General features: G+C 47.5%; 1 protein-coding gene across 2 annotated transcripts in view; it reads left to right on the top strand.

Moving 5' to 3' along the window:
• Positions 1-18,860, top strand: part of LOC116817044 (protein argonaute-1) — a 207,907-nt gene that overhangs the window by 154,168 nt on the left and 34,879 nt on the right. The window contains exon 1 of one of the 2 annotated variants that reach the window (XM_032766785.2): positions 6,275-6,404. The exons of the other annotated variant lie outside the window; for it this stretch is intronic. The gene's annotated coding sequence lies outside the window, so the exon portion shown is untranslated. Of the gene's footprint in view, positions 1-6,274; positions 6,405-18,860 lie in introns of those variants that run through there. 2 annotated transcript variants of the gene reach the window in all.

The raw sequence follows: 18,860 nt of genomic DNA, 5'->3' as shown, positions 1-18,860 counted from the left end.
TGTCAGCAGGAGAAGCTCTCATGCTAACATAGTGCTGTACATACTGGCGCTTAAATCAGCGTTAAGTTATGTCATTCAGGAGATGGCTACTTCACACCCCTGAGCAACGTAACTTATGTTGACTTAGGCTATGGCTACGCTACAGCTTAACTATCATATTACCAAACTGGTCATTGTAACGCTTGGCAATGCAGTGAGAGTAGGCAGTGCATCCAAGGAAGCTCAAGCCTAGATCTTCAAACATATTTAGGTACTTAATTCCCTGTGGTTTTGGTATCTAATTACCTTTGAGGTTCTGGGCCTCTGTCCCTGGTTCTGTTCTGCAATGGATTTTTGGTCTGTCTTGAAGTTAGAATTTACAGCCCAGCTCTTGTCAAATGAGCAGCAGCAGGTGTGTGAGATGCAAGCATCACAAATGTGCAGAGAATTCTAGCAGGCTCCCTTCTGCATTCACTGTATCTGCTTAGGTGCAATTCACAGAAATAGGAAGCGGAAAGGGTACCAGAGAACTTCAGTGACACAAACCTGACTTGACACCATGTCTAGTGAACTGAAATCTTCCTGCCACTGATGCAGGTGTCACTGCTGCCCTTGGCTAAGGCAGCTCTGTCTGGCACGATTACGCTTCAGAGAAGATGAACCTCTGACAATGTCAGTGTTAAGTCTGCTTGCTGTGGATGCTTAAATCCTTTCAGATTGATCCATTCCTGAAGGCTGTGCCTATTTCCATTGTTTCTTGCTCTTTTGTTTCACCACTTAACACTAATGCTCGTGCCCTAGATTTCCACTACTTTGTGGACACCCGAAAATGAATGAAACCTCAGCTGAGCGTTTGGCTGTTGCTAGACCCCTAGTGGGTCAAACAAAAGTGACTTAAGTTGAACAGTATTAACCCTCATCATGGTTGGTATTCTAGTCTTATTTAGACTACAGCTCCTCCACTGCTGTTTTGGTGGGATCTGAATAACTAGTCAGGGAGGTGCTGCTTCTCAATAAGGAGCTAATGGTACAGGTTGGGAAAAATGTATCTGCCAACTCTAGAATCCTCTCCTGCAGGGAGACTGAACAGCAGTTCTAGGATTTAGCAGAGAGGGGGTCACCTGTCTGATACATACAACACTGTTTATATTATCAAATGGCATCCCAATAATAGTGTAATTTACATTGAGTAGCATGTACAATGTATAGTTCAATTAAATAATACGTTGCCAAAGCTTCTGCTACAGCCTCTTATGAGAATGTCAACAATAAATAGGGTTAGAATGATGCCACAGTCAATCTCCTTTGTTCTATGAGGAGCCCTGGGCTTTCAAGGTTGAAGCAGAAGTGAAAGTGAGTCATTTGAATTCCGTGGTCATTATTAACCCCCTGCTTGAAGACTCTGGTGTGTTTGTGTGCATGTCTTCAGAAATATCAGACTGGCTTTTTGTTTGGTAGTTTATTTAAAAAATACTAATGCTAAGCATGAAACCAATACTGTTTAACTGAACTAACTCTATGAGAATAAGATGTTAAGTTTCAGAATTATCTGAGTTACTGACATTTGTGCCTCACCAACAATGATAAGAATTTGTCTCTGCCATTTGAGACAATTAATTAAACCTCACAATCCTCTGCCCTGGTAATGCTTTACAATTAATTAAACCTCACAATCCTCTGCCCTGGTAATGCTTGTAGCAAAGTATGAGGGTGTAGATTCCAGAGAGGGTGAAACTGAGGCACAAAGGTGGTATTTCACAGTAAGTCAGTAGGAGAGCCAAGACTGGAACCCAGGAGTCCTGCTGCCCAGTCCCCACCTCTAACTCCTCTGGTTTGCAATGGCATTTTCTGTTAAATTATCATTTTAATGAGCAGAAGCTAATCTGCGAACTGACTGTGAAAGAAAACTGGGATGTGAAGATTACTTTTTAAGTCAGAGCTGGGTTAATCTATCATGCTTTCCGCGAGATGTCTAGCACAACAGGCCCTGATCTGGCTGATGGAACATGCATTGACAGCAGCGATATAAATGTTATGTAACAGTAATAACGTTACGGGCCTGGGCAGGCAATCTGATCCTTTGGTATTGAGGGGCTAGGATGGTGGTCCAGCTGCACGGATCAGATTGCAAGATCAGGGCTCAAGATTGCTGTGGGCTCAGGAATGCAGGCTGCCTTCTAAGGAAAGGGAGCTGTTCCTGAAGTGTTTCACACAGAGCATCCTTGTGAGATGATCTTGTAAAGTTCACACTTTGCAGTCAAATTGTTGCTCATTATTTCTGTCCTCCGCAAGCCCTCACAGCCGGACAATGGGGAAAACAACTAGTTCCAAAAAAGAAAAGAAAAAAAAAAATCAATGTCACCAACATCATCCCGGCGGGTCACATTCCTCCCAGAGTGACAGTCAATAATAACAGCAGGGATGGATTTGGCCTAGAGTTTATAAATAACTGCTCTATGTGCACTTGCTAATACCACCATATAGAGGTATAGAGGGCAGGAAATGCCTGAGCATGAGGCAACTCACAAATGCACCTGACCCCCAAGGCAGACGATTTAGACACTGCTGTTATCAAACAGCTAAACGCTACAGGCTTCAGTTTGCTCTCTGCTACATTCAACCTCCAGGGGCCAAGGAGCATTCAGCATCCAGTTCTGCCTCAGTAATCCAAGGGCACCATGACCTTCTCGTGTGGATGTGGGGTGCTCCCATCAATGCGCTCAGGAGCTATCGTTGTAACCCCCTGCTATGCTGATTGTGACTGTAAGATCTAAGGGCTTTTTCTGCAACCACATTAGGACAGCAGCAGTCATGAGCCAAGAAGCAGAAAGTCACATCCTCACATTCCATCTAAACTACATTCAAACAATGAAATAGCACACAGTAAAGAACCAGCTCTTATTCTAATAGTACCCACCACCAGATAAAAAGATCTAAAGATGTTTAAAGAAAACTTTGTTTGACAGCATTCTGTCTCGCAAGGAATCGCTTACCAACAGTTGTGGTTGTGAAATCTCTACTTCTTTATAGTTTTGCCTTACATAAGAATGACCATATTGGGTCAGACCAAAGGTCCATCTAGCCCAGCATCCTGTCTTCCAACAGTGGCCAATGCTTGGTGTCCCGGAGGGAATGAACCGAACAGGTGGTCATCAAGTGAGCCATTCCCTGCCATCCATTCCCAGCTTCTGACCTTTATGGTCCTTACTTCTCTATTGTTCACCTGTCTGGTTTCTGTCTGGTTCTTCGATTTCTGTCTGTATAACTAATTCTGCAAGATTTAAATCAACTAAGGTGGTGGGGTATTAGTGGGTAAAGAATTGTTTCACAATGCGTTAGGATTGGTCAAAGAATTACTTTGTAATATTTTAGTACAATAATTGGTTAAGGTGCAGCTAAGCAGGACTCATGTTTCACTATATAAACTGGGGTCCAAAAGGAAGTTAATTGGAACCAACTCCAGGACACAGCCCAAGGTCAGAGCTGCCAGATTTCAACACCCTGCCAACTATATTGTGCAGAAGCTGGAGTTCCTGGACGACCTGATCCTGACTGTCCACCTGGAAAAGTTTGTCTGCCTTATTGGGAGTGGTGAGTTTTGTATGCTTAGCGTGTGCATTCTGTTTTGGTGATGGTTAATAGAGGTTAAAGATATATGTGTAAGGCTCTTTCACTAGTAAAAGACCCTGCAAACCTGCAGAAAGTTATGCCCTGAGCTCTAGGAACGAGGTAAAGGTGGGAGCTCTAGAATGTGCAGGTAAACTGAACACTTTCACTGACCCCTACATTCTCAGATCCCATTTTCCTTCCATGGCTTTGTAGCCCTGTGGATCTTCTCTTTGTAGTTATCCTTACACATTGCACATAACCACAAGGGGGTGCTTCTAACACAGCACTAATGAACTGTGTCAGAAGCACCTGATGTCAAACAAACGAACCCATCCTACTACAGAAGGCCTATTTATTTTAAACAGCTATTTTACTGGCATTAAAACAGAATTGTGGAAACATCTTTATTGATCTTAGGTTTTATAAAAACATTTTTTACCCAAATATAAGTTATGGGCCAAATTTAAATTGTTAGATTCAATTTGGAAAAAGGCATTTTTATACTTCAAAGGAATTGTTCAGCTTCATTGTTGTTGTGGCATTAGATATATTCTTGATTGCCGGTGTATGTATAAACTGCATGAGTAGAGTTGGCACTATGTCAGCCCTGCCGTGCTTACTCAATGTTCTCAACTTCCTAGGATGCAAACAAACCAACCTGCACCACTGCCACTTCCACCACCACCACCAATGCCCATACTGTTGCCACTCTGTTCTCTTCATCTCCAAGCTCCTCTTCCACATTGCAGGGTTTCAGTTCCTCCTCCGACCAAGGCAGGTCTCCGTCATTCCCCTGGGACATACTTGCATTGCAGGGAAGGACTGCATCTTTCTCTCCCCTCTAACAGTAGGCACCCACTACTATCTCACCTCTTCTCCTTCCACAATCCTCCCTCCTCAGGGCCACCAGCGCACTGCACTGCCCCGCCCCCCTGACACTAACGCAGCCAGCACTCCCTCCTGAGGGCCCACTCTCCTCTCCTTTGCCATTATACAGTCAGCAGTGCTTCCCCACACAACTGCACATACCTCCCCGAGCCCCCTGAGCCAGCACTCCCTCCCCTAGCCCCCGCTGCACACCAGCCCCCCTCCCCAAGCCCCCACTGCACCCCAGCACTCATTCCCTAGCTTCCCCACTGCACACCCAGCCACCCCCCAGCCCCCCCACTGCACCACCAGCACTCCTTTCCTAGCCTACTCCACGCAACCCAGCCCCCCTGCCCCCAGCCCCCCACTGCACACCCAGCCTCCTTCCCCTAGCTCCCCCCCACTGCACACCCAGCCTGCCTCCCCCAGACCCCTGCACATCCAGCATTCCCTCCCGTGCAACACCAGCACTCCTCCCTAGTCAACCACTGCACACTAGCACCCACTCCTTAGCCCTCCACTGCACACCAGCCCCTCCCTAGCCCCCCACTGCCAACCAGCACTCCCTCCTACACCCCCCACTGCACCCTCCACAGCACACCCAGCCCCCTCCCCGAGCACCCACTGCACACCCAGCACTTCTTCCCCTAGCTCCCCTCCACTGCACACAGCACTCTTCCCTTAGCCACTACCTGCACACTAGCACCCCCACTGCACAGCCAGCACCCTTCCCTTAGCCCCCTCATTGCACCGCAGGCTCCCCCACTGCACAGCCAGCACTCCTTCCCTTTAGCCCCTCACTGCACACTCAGCCCCCCTACCTGCAGCCAGCACTCCTTCCCTTAGCCCTCACTGCACACCGCCCCCTCACTGCACAGCAGCACGCCTTACCTTAGCCCTCACTGCACACTCAGCCCCCCACTGCATAGTCAGCACTCCTTCCCTTAGCCCTCACTGCACACTCAGGCCCCCCTACACAGCCAGCACTCCTTCCTTAGCCCTCACTGCACACTCAGCCCCTCATGCATAGTCAGCAATCCTTCCTTAGACCTCACTGCAACTCAGGCCCCCCTGCACAGCCAGCCTCTCTACCCCACTGCACTAGCCATCACAGCAGCCCTCCTTCCCTTGCCTCACTGCCTACTCAGCCCCCCACTGCCACAGCACCCTCCTTCCCTTAGCCACCACTGCACACTCAGGCCCCCACTGCACATCCAGCCCTCCTTCCCTTAGCCCTCACTGCACACTCAAGGCCCCCAACTGCCACAGCCAGCCCTCCTTCCTAGCCCTCACTGCACCTAGCCCCCACTGCAACAGCCAGCCCTCCTTCCCTCCTCACGACCTCACCCCCACTGCACAGCCACCCTCCCTAAGTCGCACCCCCCCCTCTGCACAAGCCAGCCCTCCTTCCTTTAGCCTCACTGCACACTCAGCTCCCCCCACTGCACAGCCAGCCTCCTTCCCTTAGACCTCACTGCCACATCGCCCCCTAACTGCACAGCCAGCCCTCCTTCCCTTAGCCCTCACTGCACACCAGCCCCCCCACGGCACAGCCAGCCCTCCTTCCCTTGCCCTCACTGCACACCCAGCCCCCATACCAGCAGTGGCCCGCCTAGGCAGCTTGCCCAGTTCGTTATGGATCCAAGATGGCCGGCGCTGCTGTATCCGCGGCTATGGCCGGCAGGGGGCTGCCGCGCCGCGCCGCCCCGCTAGGGGGCCTGCCCCCATTCTCCGCCGCCTTTGTTGGCGCTGCGGCGGCCGGCCGCGAGGCGGCTGGTTGCCGGACGGTCGCCCTGCGCACTGGGGCCCAGGCCGGGGAGGAGGAGGCTGCGGCGCCGCAGCGAGCAGCGAGGCGGAGGAGCAGCGCGCCCCCCCCCGCCGCGGTCAGCCCAGCTCAGGTTGCCGTGCCCGTCGTGGATGCGATGGGAAGCAGGACCCCTCGGGAGCAGGTACCGGAGCCGGCCCTGGAGGGAGTGGGACGGGGGCTGGCGGTGGGGGCTGCTAATGAGGGTGGCTGGGGGCAGGGCGTGGGGCTGTGCGCGTGCAGGGGAGCTGGGGCTGGGAGGGGGAGGGGAGCTGGGAGGGGTGGGGGACTCGTTGCAGGAGGTGCTGGACGTGCAAAGGGGCGGGGGAGCTGGGCTGGTTGCGGTGAGGGGAGCTGGGGTGGAGGGGAGGAGCTGGTTGTTGCGGGGTTGGGGTGTGTAGGGAGGGTGCTGGGGTGCAAAGGGATGCGGGGGAGCTGGGCTGTGGCAGTGAGGGGAGCTGGGGTTCGGAGGGGGACGGGGGCTGTGCGGTGGGGGCTGCCAATGGGGCGTGCTGGGCCGAGGCGGGGGGCTGTTGCGGTGTTGCAGGGGAGCTGGGGGGTAGGGGAGGGAGCTGGGTGTTGGCGGGGGTGTGTAGGGAGGGTGCTGGGGTGCAAAGGGACGGGGGAGCTGGGCTGGGGGGTGCAAAGGGGTGCTGGGGGGAGGGGAGCTGGTGTAGGGGGTGGGGGCTGTGCAGTCGGGGTGCTGGGTAGGGGAGCTAGTACAATGTGTGGGAGCTACAGTGGGGGAGGAATTGGGGATATGGTGCAGTGGGGGAAGAGGCATAGGGGTTCTGTAGTGGGGGCTGAAATGGGGGAGGGGCTGCACAAAATGGGAGAGGGAAATTGGTGCAATATGGGGAAGGGGTATGTGGCGTGCTGCCAAGGAAGAGGATGCACTGGGGTTACAAAAGCAGAAGGGGGGGTTGTGCAATATGGGGTTATGGGGCTGCAGTAGAGAGAAGGAAGCGGGGGAGCTGTGCATGGAGGACAGGGAAGACTTTGTTTTATGGGGGAGGGGGCTGTACAGTGAAGATGTGAATAGAGATGTGCGGTTGGTCCAATATGTAGTTAGGGGTTTGCAGTGGGGGAGAGGCTGTGCAAAGGGACAGAGGAGCGGTTGATCCAGAGTTGATGCGGTGTGGGGTCCGGGAAGGCTGTGCAGTGGTAAGGCACTGGCTGCTGGTGCACTGGAGATGTAGGGAGGCTTCTGTGTTGAGGGCCATGTGATATGGGAGTGTGTGGGGGGTCCTGTGATGTTGGGGCCAGGAGGGCTCTGCATTGGCGGTTGTTCACTGCTTTGTATTGTAAAATGGGGGCTCGGTGGTGGGAAGGGGGAGGACAGGGCTGCTACCTGGAGGTGTCAAGGAAGGATGGGGAATGGGAGGTGTTGTAAGGGAGGGACCTCAGGGGGCTGAGCATTGTATGGGGGTGTGTGTGATGGGTTGTTGAGGGGGTAGCGGAGATGGGGGTGGTGGAAAGGAGAAGACCCTTTAAATAAATGAGAATACCCACCAGCTACAGGGAGAGGAGGCATGGAAAGAGGGAGATTTCTTGGGCTGCCCCCTAGCGAAGAAGATGGTGTGGGTGCTGCATGGAGCAGAGAGGGCTTCTGAGGGTGGGTAGGCTGGCAAGTGGACCAGGGTTGTGCAAGGGACTGGTTGCAGAGGAAGGAGACTGCTGGGTAAGGGAGCCGCAAGCTCCATCAGGATGGTGGTGGGAGGCAGCAGGCTCCTGCAAGAGGCTGACTGTGGGGAGGGAGCCTGGGGGACTGAGGCAGCTGCAGGGGACAGGATAAGGCGCTGTTGAGTTGAGCAGCAGGTGTATGTCCCTGCAGAGCATGATGTGTATAGATTAATCCTGCTGCTAAGGTCTTGGACTGCCAAAGACTCCTTTTATATCTCAAACCCCAGCAAATGGCTTATTTTTTCAGGATAGGGAGGGGAGGAAGAATCCCCAGTTTCTACCCATCCTCCTCCCCTATTGATGCATGCAGGAGAGACTTAGGGTGAGAGACAGCAGACAGTGCTCTGCCTTGGAGCAGGAGTGCTGATGCTCTCTTGTTTGGACACAAGGGTCAGTTGCGGCCGTTTTCTTGTGACAGAATGAAGTGGTTGCTGTCTCTGTGCTTGGGCATGCGCAAAGTCTGGGCTTCCTTTGCCTGCCTGACAGCTGGAGAGGGGAGGCAGCGACTGTTGCTAAAGAGATTCATTCTAGTGCCTTCAACGTTGTTTAACTGGGTGTACTGGGGAGAAGCAATGCGAGCGGCCAGCAAGGATTCTGATACTGTCCTTTCCTTGATTGCTTGATTTTCAAACTGCCTCTCCCTCCCCTGCGAAACTCCCCCAAACATCATTTAAACCGCTGCTTTTGTAGCAGCAGATCATTTAATTCTTGTTAATCTGGGTTCCATGGATGTCTTTATTTGATCTCAAATGTGCAACATTAGTTTCCTACAGAATATTACAACCTAAAATAAAGGGTGGTGGGCGAACAGAAGAAAATCAGTAGTGATGCTAGATCGTTGGCTTCTGTAAGCTCTTGAAACTAAGTTGATGGCTTAATTCTGAAGTAAACTAATTTAACTTGCACGCATCGAAGCCTAAATTATAATGTGGGTGTTCTCAGAGTCATGGGGAAATAGCTCATCTGTACATTGATAACTAGAAGATACTTAACACTGATTTATTAGCATTCTGACTAGTGTGACTTCATGGTTAAAGTAGGAAGCTGGGAACCAGGACTCCTGGATTCTGGTCCTTATTTTACCAGTGCTGTGTTGTGTGACCTAGGGTGAACACTTAATCTCCCTGTGCCTCTAATTTCTTATGTATAAAATAAGGATAATGATGCCCTCCTCCCTCGCACAGTGAGTCTTAAATAATTTTTAGTGCTTTGAGATCCTCAGATGGAAAAGTATGCATCAGATTAGAATTGCATTATATTGTTCATCTTGGCATGCCTTGGACTCTGCTGTATCGGGTTCAAGTCCTCTGAGTGGGGCAAGTGTGTTTGTGGACTAGACTCCACAGTTAAAACCCCTACCATGAATGGCTGGATCGTGGGAATGCAGCACCTTACTGGTTCTGGTCAGTTACTCATCAGTTATGGCAGGAGGCTGTGGGAACTCGGCATAAATTACAGCATGCTGCTGATCTATGGTGATGGCCTTTAGTTTTCCTTTCCACCACAGGCTTGTGAAAAACTTAATTGGAAGGTGTTACTGCTGCTGCTATTGGAGCAAAAAGGGTGTCTGAGAGTCAACGTGGCTCTTAATGACCTCAGCCACTCTAGAAGCCAATAGGAATTAAGTCCACTCGGCACCTAACCAGGATCACACCCAACATGCATGAACTTGCTACAGTTTCCCTCAGTCCAGGGTTGGGTTTCCCTCAGTACACTGTTGGGTATGCGTTACTGGTCTAGGCTCTGGACACGGCCCAGGTAGAGCAGCTATGACTGTGCATAACTGACGGTGCCAAGCCGAGAAGCCAGTGATGGAAAAGGTCCATTTCTCTCCAAGCCCAGTGAGGGATAATAGTCCTCAGTGTCTAGTGTGAGAGTGTCTGTGTCTATCCAATAAATCTAACATGTCCGCTAAGAGGCTCTCTTGACTACTTCCCGTTGTTTCTACTTGTAAAATCTGCTACTCTTCGCTCATAGAATGGATCTGAAATCCATAACTGGGTTCTGTACGCAAAGGCCATTGTGTCCATCCCTGAAAATCTTGTGTAATGACACGGAGAAGAACTGTTTTGCTTTCCATTAATCCAGTTAGGCTCATCATGAGCGTTTGAGCAAACACCACAGCAAAGGAGATGGAGGAAAATATCTATTAAAAATTATTTGTATATTTGTAATAAAGTACATTGAACTTCTAGGTGCATGCACAAAATAAACAATTTCAATGTAACCTGTATCAACAGAAAAAAATTCTAAACACTCTCTTCTCAGTTCATCTCCCTTTCACCCCACTCTCCCTCTTTGGCTATAGCCTAAGCATCCAGATAAACCTTGCATCAAATAATACCATAACCTAATCTTTGATTCAATGGTACAGTGTATGGAAAAACGTAATGAAGACATGTGGAACATAAGAATGAGTGGAAAGACAGCAGAGAGGAACTCGGCAGCCCTTTCTGCGTTTAAATTGCATGCAGCTAAGAGGAAATTTTGGGGAAGAAGGAAACTAAACACACGTCCACGGTGGTTTTAAATTCTAAACCTTGTGTTTGGCACCTTCTGTATCCCTTACAAACTTCCTAAATACTGTTAAGGTTAACCGTTGGCTTTGTGTGTTAACCTCCACAAAAACCTGCAGCTGTTTCATTCTAAGGGATTTTTTTATCTTCAGGAAACACAAATTCATGTCTGGGTATTTACTGTGTTTCTAGGACAGGATTATTTCATGCAACAAAGGCGAGAGAAGCACCTTGCCTCAAGACATAACGTGTGATTTATCTCTAAATGCTTTCTGTTGTGTAGCTACAACACCAATGAAAGCAAATGTGAGACTAATGATTAAAATGGCAGATGTTAAAAGAAATCAGGAAAATAAGCATACTGAAATTTTTCTGCAAGGATGCTCTGGTTTGTAGGGTGGCTTTTTGGTAAATCGCTGCTTTGTGTGTATGCTTTAATCATTTTAGCGTGGAGGAAACTGGCATTTTGAGCCCAGTGTTTGGGTCTGCTCCGTTGATACCTTTGCATGCTGCTACAGTAGAATCCTTAAAAAGGAGGAAATAGGGTCTCTTTGCCTAGCCCTGTGTCTTTGAACACAGTAATCGAGTTTGCAAATGTTTGCAGTTCCATGTGTCTGCAGCTTAGTGGCTTCCGTGTAGACGTTCTAGATGACTATATGTGTAAAATGCTGCTGGAACAAGCGAGAGGAGCAAGGGCATCTCTTACCTCTTCTAGAGACTGAGAAGGCAGAGACCTGACACTCCTGATCCATGGCTGAAAAGACTGGTTTAGCAACCCACACTGAAGATATTGTGAGAATCTTGCGAGCAGCCAGCATTCCAAAACGCTGCTGGCCTTTTCCATACAGTGAGCAAATACATATTTCCATATATAGTCCCGTACTGCCTACCACAGGGTTTCCTGTACTGCTTGCTGAAGCAGCTGGTACTGGGTCACAGTCAGACAGGATACTGGACCAGATGGACTCCAGGTCTCATTCAGTCTGGCAATTCCTATATTTTCTATTTGTTGTAGTGTAATCAGCCTGTATTCTGCAGTACACTCCCCTCTGTGGAGTACAGGAATCAGATCCTAGACTAATTCACAAGTGAAAGTGACTTTAATGAATTCAGTTTCCACCTCCGCTGGTAACAGAGCCAGCCTTGGAAATCAGCAAAGCTGTCACTGTGGTGGGGCTTCTGTTTTATAAATGTCATGACTCTAAATTTCCCACTGTCCCTGCTTCCAAGAACTCCCGTGCTGCACAGCACTCCATAGTTCAAGGAGCAAGGCAAAGCTTTTTCCTAGTTGCTAGCAGCAAATGTGGCTTTTGGCTCTGTGGCGCGAGGCGTTATAGGGGTTGGGTTAAGTGTGTTGCTGTCTAGAGAGTGTGCTTTTGAAACATCTTAAAAACTTGACTGCTATTCACAGACTCCGGATGCAAGAGACGGGGTCTGCTTCCACTGCTGTACAGGGGGCTGGAGGATCCTTCCCAGAATTGTAAGGCTGGTGCTGTGCATTGAGGGATGGGAACAAAGTAGTGGAGGCAGAGAGTGAGACATTTTCTCAGACTCGTTCCAGACATTAATCCTCTGCACGATTGCAAAGAATGGGATTGTTACTTTGCTTGAAGCTTATAATCATTATTATTTTATTGGTAGTGTGATAGCGCTTAGCAGCCAAGTGCTAGGAGCTGTACAAACATAACACAAAGATGACCTCCGTCCAAAAGGGTTTTCTGTCTTTAGATCTGAGATGGCAGATGGATGCAACAAACAGATGGGGAGCACAAGGGAAGAAGGCTGGAGCTGCAGCATCTTGTACTCATCTGTCATGTCACAAAACCATTCTCTCTTTTTAAGCTAACTCAGCAGGGGTCATAAAATCATTCACCAGATTTAGTTTCATTAGAACCATGCTAAACTCCTTAAAATCCACCCCAAAAAATTGGTGGTATCTCCACAGTTTGGTTTTTATTAGCAGGTGCTGTATTATGAAGTCTCATATTACTAAAAGGGATTTGTACAAAATACACTGCGTTATGCTTTCTAGTAGTCTGTGAAATATTAAACCTAAACTCAAATGAGCAAAGTACACCTTATGGTGCATTTGCTTTCCATTTCACTCACTAAATTGCTAATTTGCAAAATCCAGTGACTCTCAAGGAGTTTCCCAGTTGTAAACAGAGCTTGGCAAGGGTCTAGGGTGTCTCACATAAGTTTACAACCATACTAGTGCAGAGAAGATGGCAGGACTGTGCAGACAAAGGGTGGGTGATGTTTTTAATTTGGCAGTTCCAATTTAGACACTTCTGATTTCCCAGTTAAAAGCTGAGATCCTGACACAGCGTAACAAAGTGCTTTACAGTTTAAGGCTTTCTGTGCAGTGTCTACAAAGAGCTAAATTGCTTTCAGAAGTAAATACCATAGTAAAACAGATTAGTGCCTATTTCCGCACATTTCTTGGACACAGCTACCGAAACCCGGGCCAGAAGCAATACTTGGGTGGCTGGACAATTCAGTTTATCCCCCAGAAGGCTGGCCCTGGAGCATGCTGACAGGTTTAATGCTTTGAATCAGTGTTTTCAGTCTGAGCTCTCTGCCTGCCATGGGGTCATATTCTAATTATACTCAGTTTAGTGTTGAACCAAAAAGCCACTACAGCCAATATTAACCTAATTGTATTTAAAGTAACTTGTGTGATAGAGAATTAATGTTAGACAGTGAGTGCAAATTTGTGGATTTGCAGAGATTAGGTAAAGGAAAGTTTTTTTTTCCATAAATCTCTACTCTGCATATATTTTTCTTCTGTCCCCTGTATCAAGTAATGTCTTCCTCTGTGCATTTAAAGATGTTAGCGTGGAGGTGGGAAGTGTATTACCTACTATTAATTAGTTTGACTGGAAATAAGGCACACATTTTTAACAAGGAGAGAGAGTAACTGTTGCGACAATTTACCAAGGGTTGTGGTGGATTCTCCATCAGTGATAATTTTCAGATCAGAGTTGGATCTGTTTCTAAAAGATCGGCTCTAGGTATTATTGTGAGGAATTTCCTTGGCCTGTTTTATACAAGAGGTCCGACTACATGATCACAATGGTTCCTTCTGGCCTTGGCATCTATAAATGTGCACTCACCAGGGTAGACTAGACAGGAGTGGTGGCAACAGGCTTTTATTTAGTTTGGAAAGAGAAAATCCTTAATACAGAAACAGTAGGGAAAATTATCTTCTACTTTTAAAATTAAAATCTCTTCAAGTGAATTTCAGAGCACAGAAACCTCTTTACATATGATGTGTAGCCTTTTATAGCAAATGGAACTGCATAGTTGTAATTAGCTGTTTAGTAGTAGCAGATACTAAATTTTGCTATTTTGAGTGCATTGGGAAAACAAGACACTCAAGAAAACAGGTGCTGGTGATTTTCTCTCAGAGTTAAATTTTGATCATAGGCTTGAGAATAAACGTGAGGGGACTTTGGATGAAGCTGTGGTTCTGCTGTGACTTTTTTTGAGAGTGAGCTGGTAAACTGACAGGGAAGTCTGAGCAAATCCTTCTCACCCAGCAAATGTTTTAATGGGACGGGTTGTCTAGCAGGTTCTGAGATCTTAGTTTGGGTAATGCAGGAAGAAGAATTGTGTTGAATTAGTAGAAATGTCCTGGAAATAGAGGTCAATATTTTCTTTTAATTTTTCTGGGTTCCGTGCAAAGGAGAAATACAGCCCTTGTCTCCTCAAAATTAATAGACAACCATCTTGTTCTGTGCAGGCTATTGTTGACTTCCCCCGCCTGAATATATTGTCCTTCATCTAGTGTTGCCACTTGCTCTCTGGCTTTTTATGAGACGTTTCATTGAACTGATTCAGGGTGGAAGATCTTTCAGGGTTTTTAAAGTGAGCGTGGGGTAGCGGTGATTAATGGCCTTTCTCTGCTTGTTAATACACCACTTGGTGACAGCCAAATGTGTCCCCTCAAGGCTTTTGTAACACAACTGTTTTTCCCTCAAAACCCATTTATAATTTTCTCAGATTCCTAACTTTATTTTTTAGGAACAGGGTGTGTGCGTGGGGAGATTATTATACAAACTCTGTTCTGTAAAGAAACTTCTTTTTGTGTGTCTGTCCAATTCTAGTGGCCCGCTTTTTCTTTTCTTCTTTTTCTTTTTTTTTGTTTTGAATAAAGCATTTGGAAAGGATTTAAATTGACATGTTAATTTCATGCCCTCCTAAACATTACCGGTTCTCAGCCATCAGGCAGCTGTTGGTCAATTGGTTGTGTGTTTGCCAGCTGTTACACTTTGTTTATATATTTAGCGTATTTCAGCACTAATAACCCCAAATGGATTTTTACCTTGACTCCTGTTGCGCGCACACAACCCTTCCTAAAAGAGCTCATTAGTTCACAAGGAGCTGTTTTTTCATGTGTGAGAGTCTCTAGCAAGGGGATTCTGGTGCGAAGTTATCAGAGCTCTCCCATCACACCTCTATCTTAATGGCTCTGGGACACTGCTTTTGTGTGTTAGTCTGTGATTCCTCCCAGTCTCCTGAATTTATAATGGCAGGCAGATTTCATACTGCTCACTGAATTCATTGTACTCCAGCAAAAACACTGGGCCTCGGCACTCTCATTTACATGACAAAATGGGAGTTTATGCAGTTTTACCATGGAGAGTTGAGGTATGCGGAGAGAACCCCCTGTCTCTAGGCAGACGGTCACTCCTAACAAGCTTCCCTTTTCCAGGGCAAAACTTACACATTCCCTTGCAGACGCCCCCTTCATGGCTGGTCTTATTTGTATTTGCTGTTTCTCATACTGGGGGGCGGGGGCGGCGGCGGCAGTGGCTTTGCATCTTGTTCAGCTGCCCTGCACACTTGCACAGTGATGGCTCTGAAGGGGGTGGGGCGGAAGAAACATAGCAAGTGTAAATCCTGTGAGCAGATGACACAGAGGCCCACGTGAAAATGGCTGCAGGCTGCAGATGCTCAGCATGTCCCAAGGTACGGCCCACAAATTGCACGAATATTCATGCCCAAATACTGTTGCTGGCCAGAGATGCCTTAGCTATTGGTTTAATGGCATTCTCTTCATCTAGACGTGGGTTTGTTTATGCTGGAGGTTGCTCCCAAGCCTGGGTGGTACTGGGATTCCTACCCAGGTGGTGCCCCCAGACCCTGCTCATGGGCCCTGTCTAGCCAGCAAGTGTTTAATAAAAGCAGCTGTCTGGCGATTTGTTCTTCATATGCCACTTTAAACCCCTGAATTTCCAGCTGACACTCTGCCTGCCATGCCGTAGAATAATAGTTCACTAGTTATGATGCTGGGCACTGTACAGACATAATGAATGACAGCAGCGTTTCACCTGTAGATCTCAAAGTACTTTGGAAAGGAAAATAATTATCCCTGTTTTGCTGAAGTGGCAGAACGAGGGCTGGGAGGTGACTTGCCAACAGTCACACAGCAGCTCAGTGCCAGCACTGGGAGCAGAATTTAAGTTTTCAGACTCCCAGTCACCTGGAGTACGCTGTCTCCAAAGGAGGGGATTTCCATTCTCTGAAGGACAGCTGCTTAGCCTGAATAACAGCTTGAGCCTTACTCTCTAGTCCGGGGCGATGGATGCCTTCTCTGACTCGTAGAGTTGCTCAAATAGCTTCTGCACTGAGTCTGAGGGCTCGCCTACACTACGCTTAGAGCGCTGCAGCTGTGTCTCTAGAGCGCTTAGTGAAGACACTGCTTATGCCGTCATCATAACTACTCCATCTCCCTGAGATGGTAGCTGTGTTGGCAGGAGAAGCCCTCCTGTCAACATCGTGCTTTCTACCACCTGTGATTAGGTCGGTATAATGGGCATGGACTTTCCACACCCCTGAGCGACTTCATTATACCACCATCAGTTGGTAGCGTAGATCAGGTCCAAGGATCTGAAAGTCCTCACATCTGCCAGAAGAGTCTCATAGACTAGCTTTCTCCTCTTAAGAACCCTTCCTTTCCAACACACTGTCACGGTGCTAGTTTTTGGATACCATCTCTCCAGCAACGATGTCAAACCTCATTATGTTGCGGTCACCGTTGCTTAGTGGCTCAAGCTATAATTCTTGAGCCAAATCCTGTTGTCACTTAGAACTAACTGCTTAATCTGTGGCATTAATTCATGGCCTTAATTAATTATGAGGCTCAATGATCGTAAAGCATTGTGAGGTCCTTGGATGAAAGGCTTTGTAAATGCAGAGTCTTATTAGCCAGTCTATATGGCATTAGGCTTGCAGTGCCGTGACACCATGGGAGCATTAAGAGCCATTTTTAGCTCTTGCATTGCTTTTTCTTTGTAATGAGAAGGCTCTGGAAAGGCTCCTCTTCCACAGAGGTGCAAGGGTTTGTTTTTATCACAAAAGCAACAGCTATCCTTAACTTCAGTGCAGCTGCAGATTGGGTAACTGGCGGAGTGGATCACAGGTGGCCAGTGGGAAAATGGGGAGAAGGACGATGCTGGAAGGGGTTGTGCTTGGGAGTAGATAACATTTTGGTCTTTTGTCTCTTGTTCACAGCTGCAGTATATTGATTTCATTTTGCTCCTCAAATCTCTGAACCGGAGCTGCACCAGCAGCACCGTGTGGGATCTGATGTAGCGTGTGTTGTCTGGCTATTTGCTTTGGCTCCCTTGTGGATGTGAAGCCCTGCTTTTGTTCTTTCATCTCCTGCAGGACAGACTTTTCAATAGCTCTCGTCACCTTAGGAACTGGTTTGTTGTCAGGATTCCAAGCAATACACACGTTGCCCATCTCTAGCTCTGGGCCTGCACTTTCAAAAGTTGCTTTGGTCCAGACAGTTCCTCTCTCAGAACCATGAAGTGGATTGACTTTGGGGTCACTCTGTAACAGTGGTTCTCACCCTTCTTTCATTTGTGGATCCCTAAAAGTATTGAATGGGAGGTGCAGACCCCTTTGGACATCTTAGACATAGTTGGTGGACCTTCAGGGGTCCGTGAACCACATGTTGAAAACAGCATTTCGTGGACCTCCAGGGGTCTGTGGGCCACTGCTCTATTACACTTGGAGACAAGATTCTTGAGTCTTTTTTGCAGCTCTGCCACTGACTTGCAGAGTGGCATTGGGAAAGTCACTTCCCATTCTGTGCCTCAGTTTCCCCACATGTAAAATGAGGGTAATGCCTACCTCATGGGAAGAGGTTGGTGAGGCTTGATTCATGGTTGTAAAATGCTCTGAGATCCTCAGATGACAAGTGCCAAAGGAAGGTAAAGTGTTAGTCAGTAGAAGTTATGTCCTTTCCCTACAGAGACTATCATTGGTACAGATGGATTGCCAGAGATGCATATTAGGAATTGCAAACCATGGCATGTACTTTTTAAAGAAATGCGTTAGCATAGTTTAATAATTTCCTGGAAGGGAACTGCAGGAGAATTGTCTTCCCCCCTAGAAGTTTTGCAAAAGTTGTTAGTAGAGCACTGTGGAAAGTAAGAGAGCAGGGAAGTGTGAGTTTAAAATCAGATTAGATGGGACCGTGGGGCTTCATTGTCCACAGATAACTGTTGTTTGCAAAAGTCAGCAATTGCAGGGACATCACCCTATTACAGCACTTGAACTACTGTATGGAAGTAGGATTCCTGGGTTCTGTTCCTTGTTCTCCTGCTCATTCATCAGACTTCTCTGAGCCACAGTTTTCTGCCTGTAAAATGGAAATACTTTCCTTCTGCAACGTAATTTGTAAAGTTAAAGTTGCTTGGATGAAAATGCAAAGTGTATTTAGTACAGTATTTGCAAAGGTGTTACATGTGTATTTATGAAAATTACAGCACTTCTGTGCAATATTAAATGAGTATCAAGACGTTTGTGATCCCTTAAGATTAACATGATGATTTAGTATGTGAGTACCTAGAAAGTAAAGGGCCCTTGTTAGAATTATGGACTGCGTTGGCATGTGGGTTTTTTTTAATTCAAACCATTTGTAAAGATGTCTGCAAATTAAAAATTAGATTCCAGTGCACACTTGAAATTCACATTGCTTTGCCTATTTATTCTGCTGCCGATATTTCAGCCTTGAATTGAAACTTGGATTTAAATAGGACCTGAGACTGGCTGTCAGTGAATATGAGCAAAGGGGTAGGGAGCAGAGACTGGACCTAAGAGCACCACCTAAATCAGAGCACCATGTCCTATGGAACTGGAATTGGAATGGCAGCTCCAGCTCTCTGTGACCAGTTGACATAGATACCAGTTGATCATGCAGATTGAGACCTCTGACCATCCTATGCAACACAGCCCCTTACACCTGGCCCAGCTGGCTACAAACCTGACCAGATTGCAGGAAACAGATGAGGAAGCAGGGTTCAAGGCTGCTGGGTGAAGATCAGCCAAGTGGGAAGGCAGTGAGAGGAGTGGGCAGGATCTGTGGCTGCAGCCCCTTGGGGGGG

This window comes from Chelonoidis abingdonii, chromosome 25 (assembly GCF_003597395.2).
Source record: "Chelonoidis abingdonii isolate Lonesome George chromosome 25, CheloAbing_2.0, whole genome shotgun sequence".
Classification (NCBI taxonomy): Eukaryota; Metazoa; Chordata; order Testudines; family Testudinidae; genus Chelonoidis; species Chelonoidis abingdonii.
This window is presented reverse-complemented; position numbering and strand designations above follow the sequence as displayed.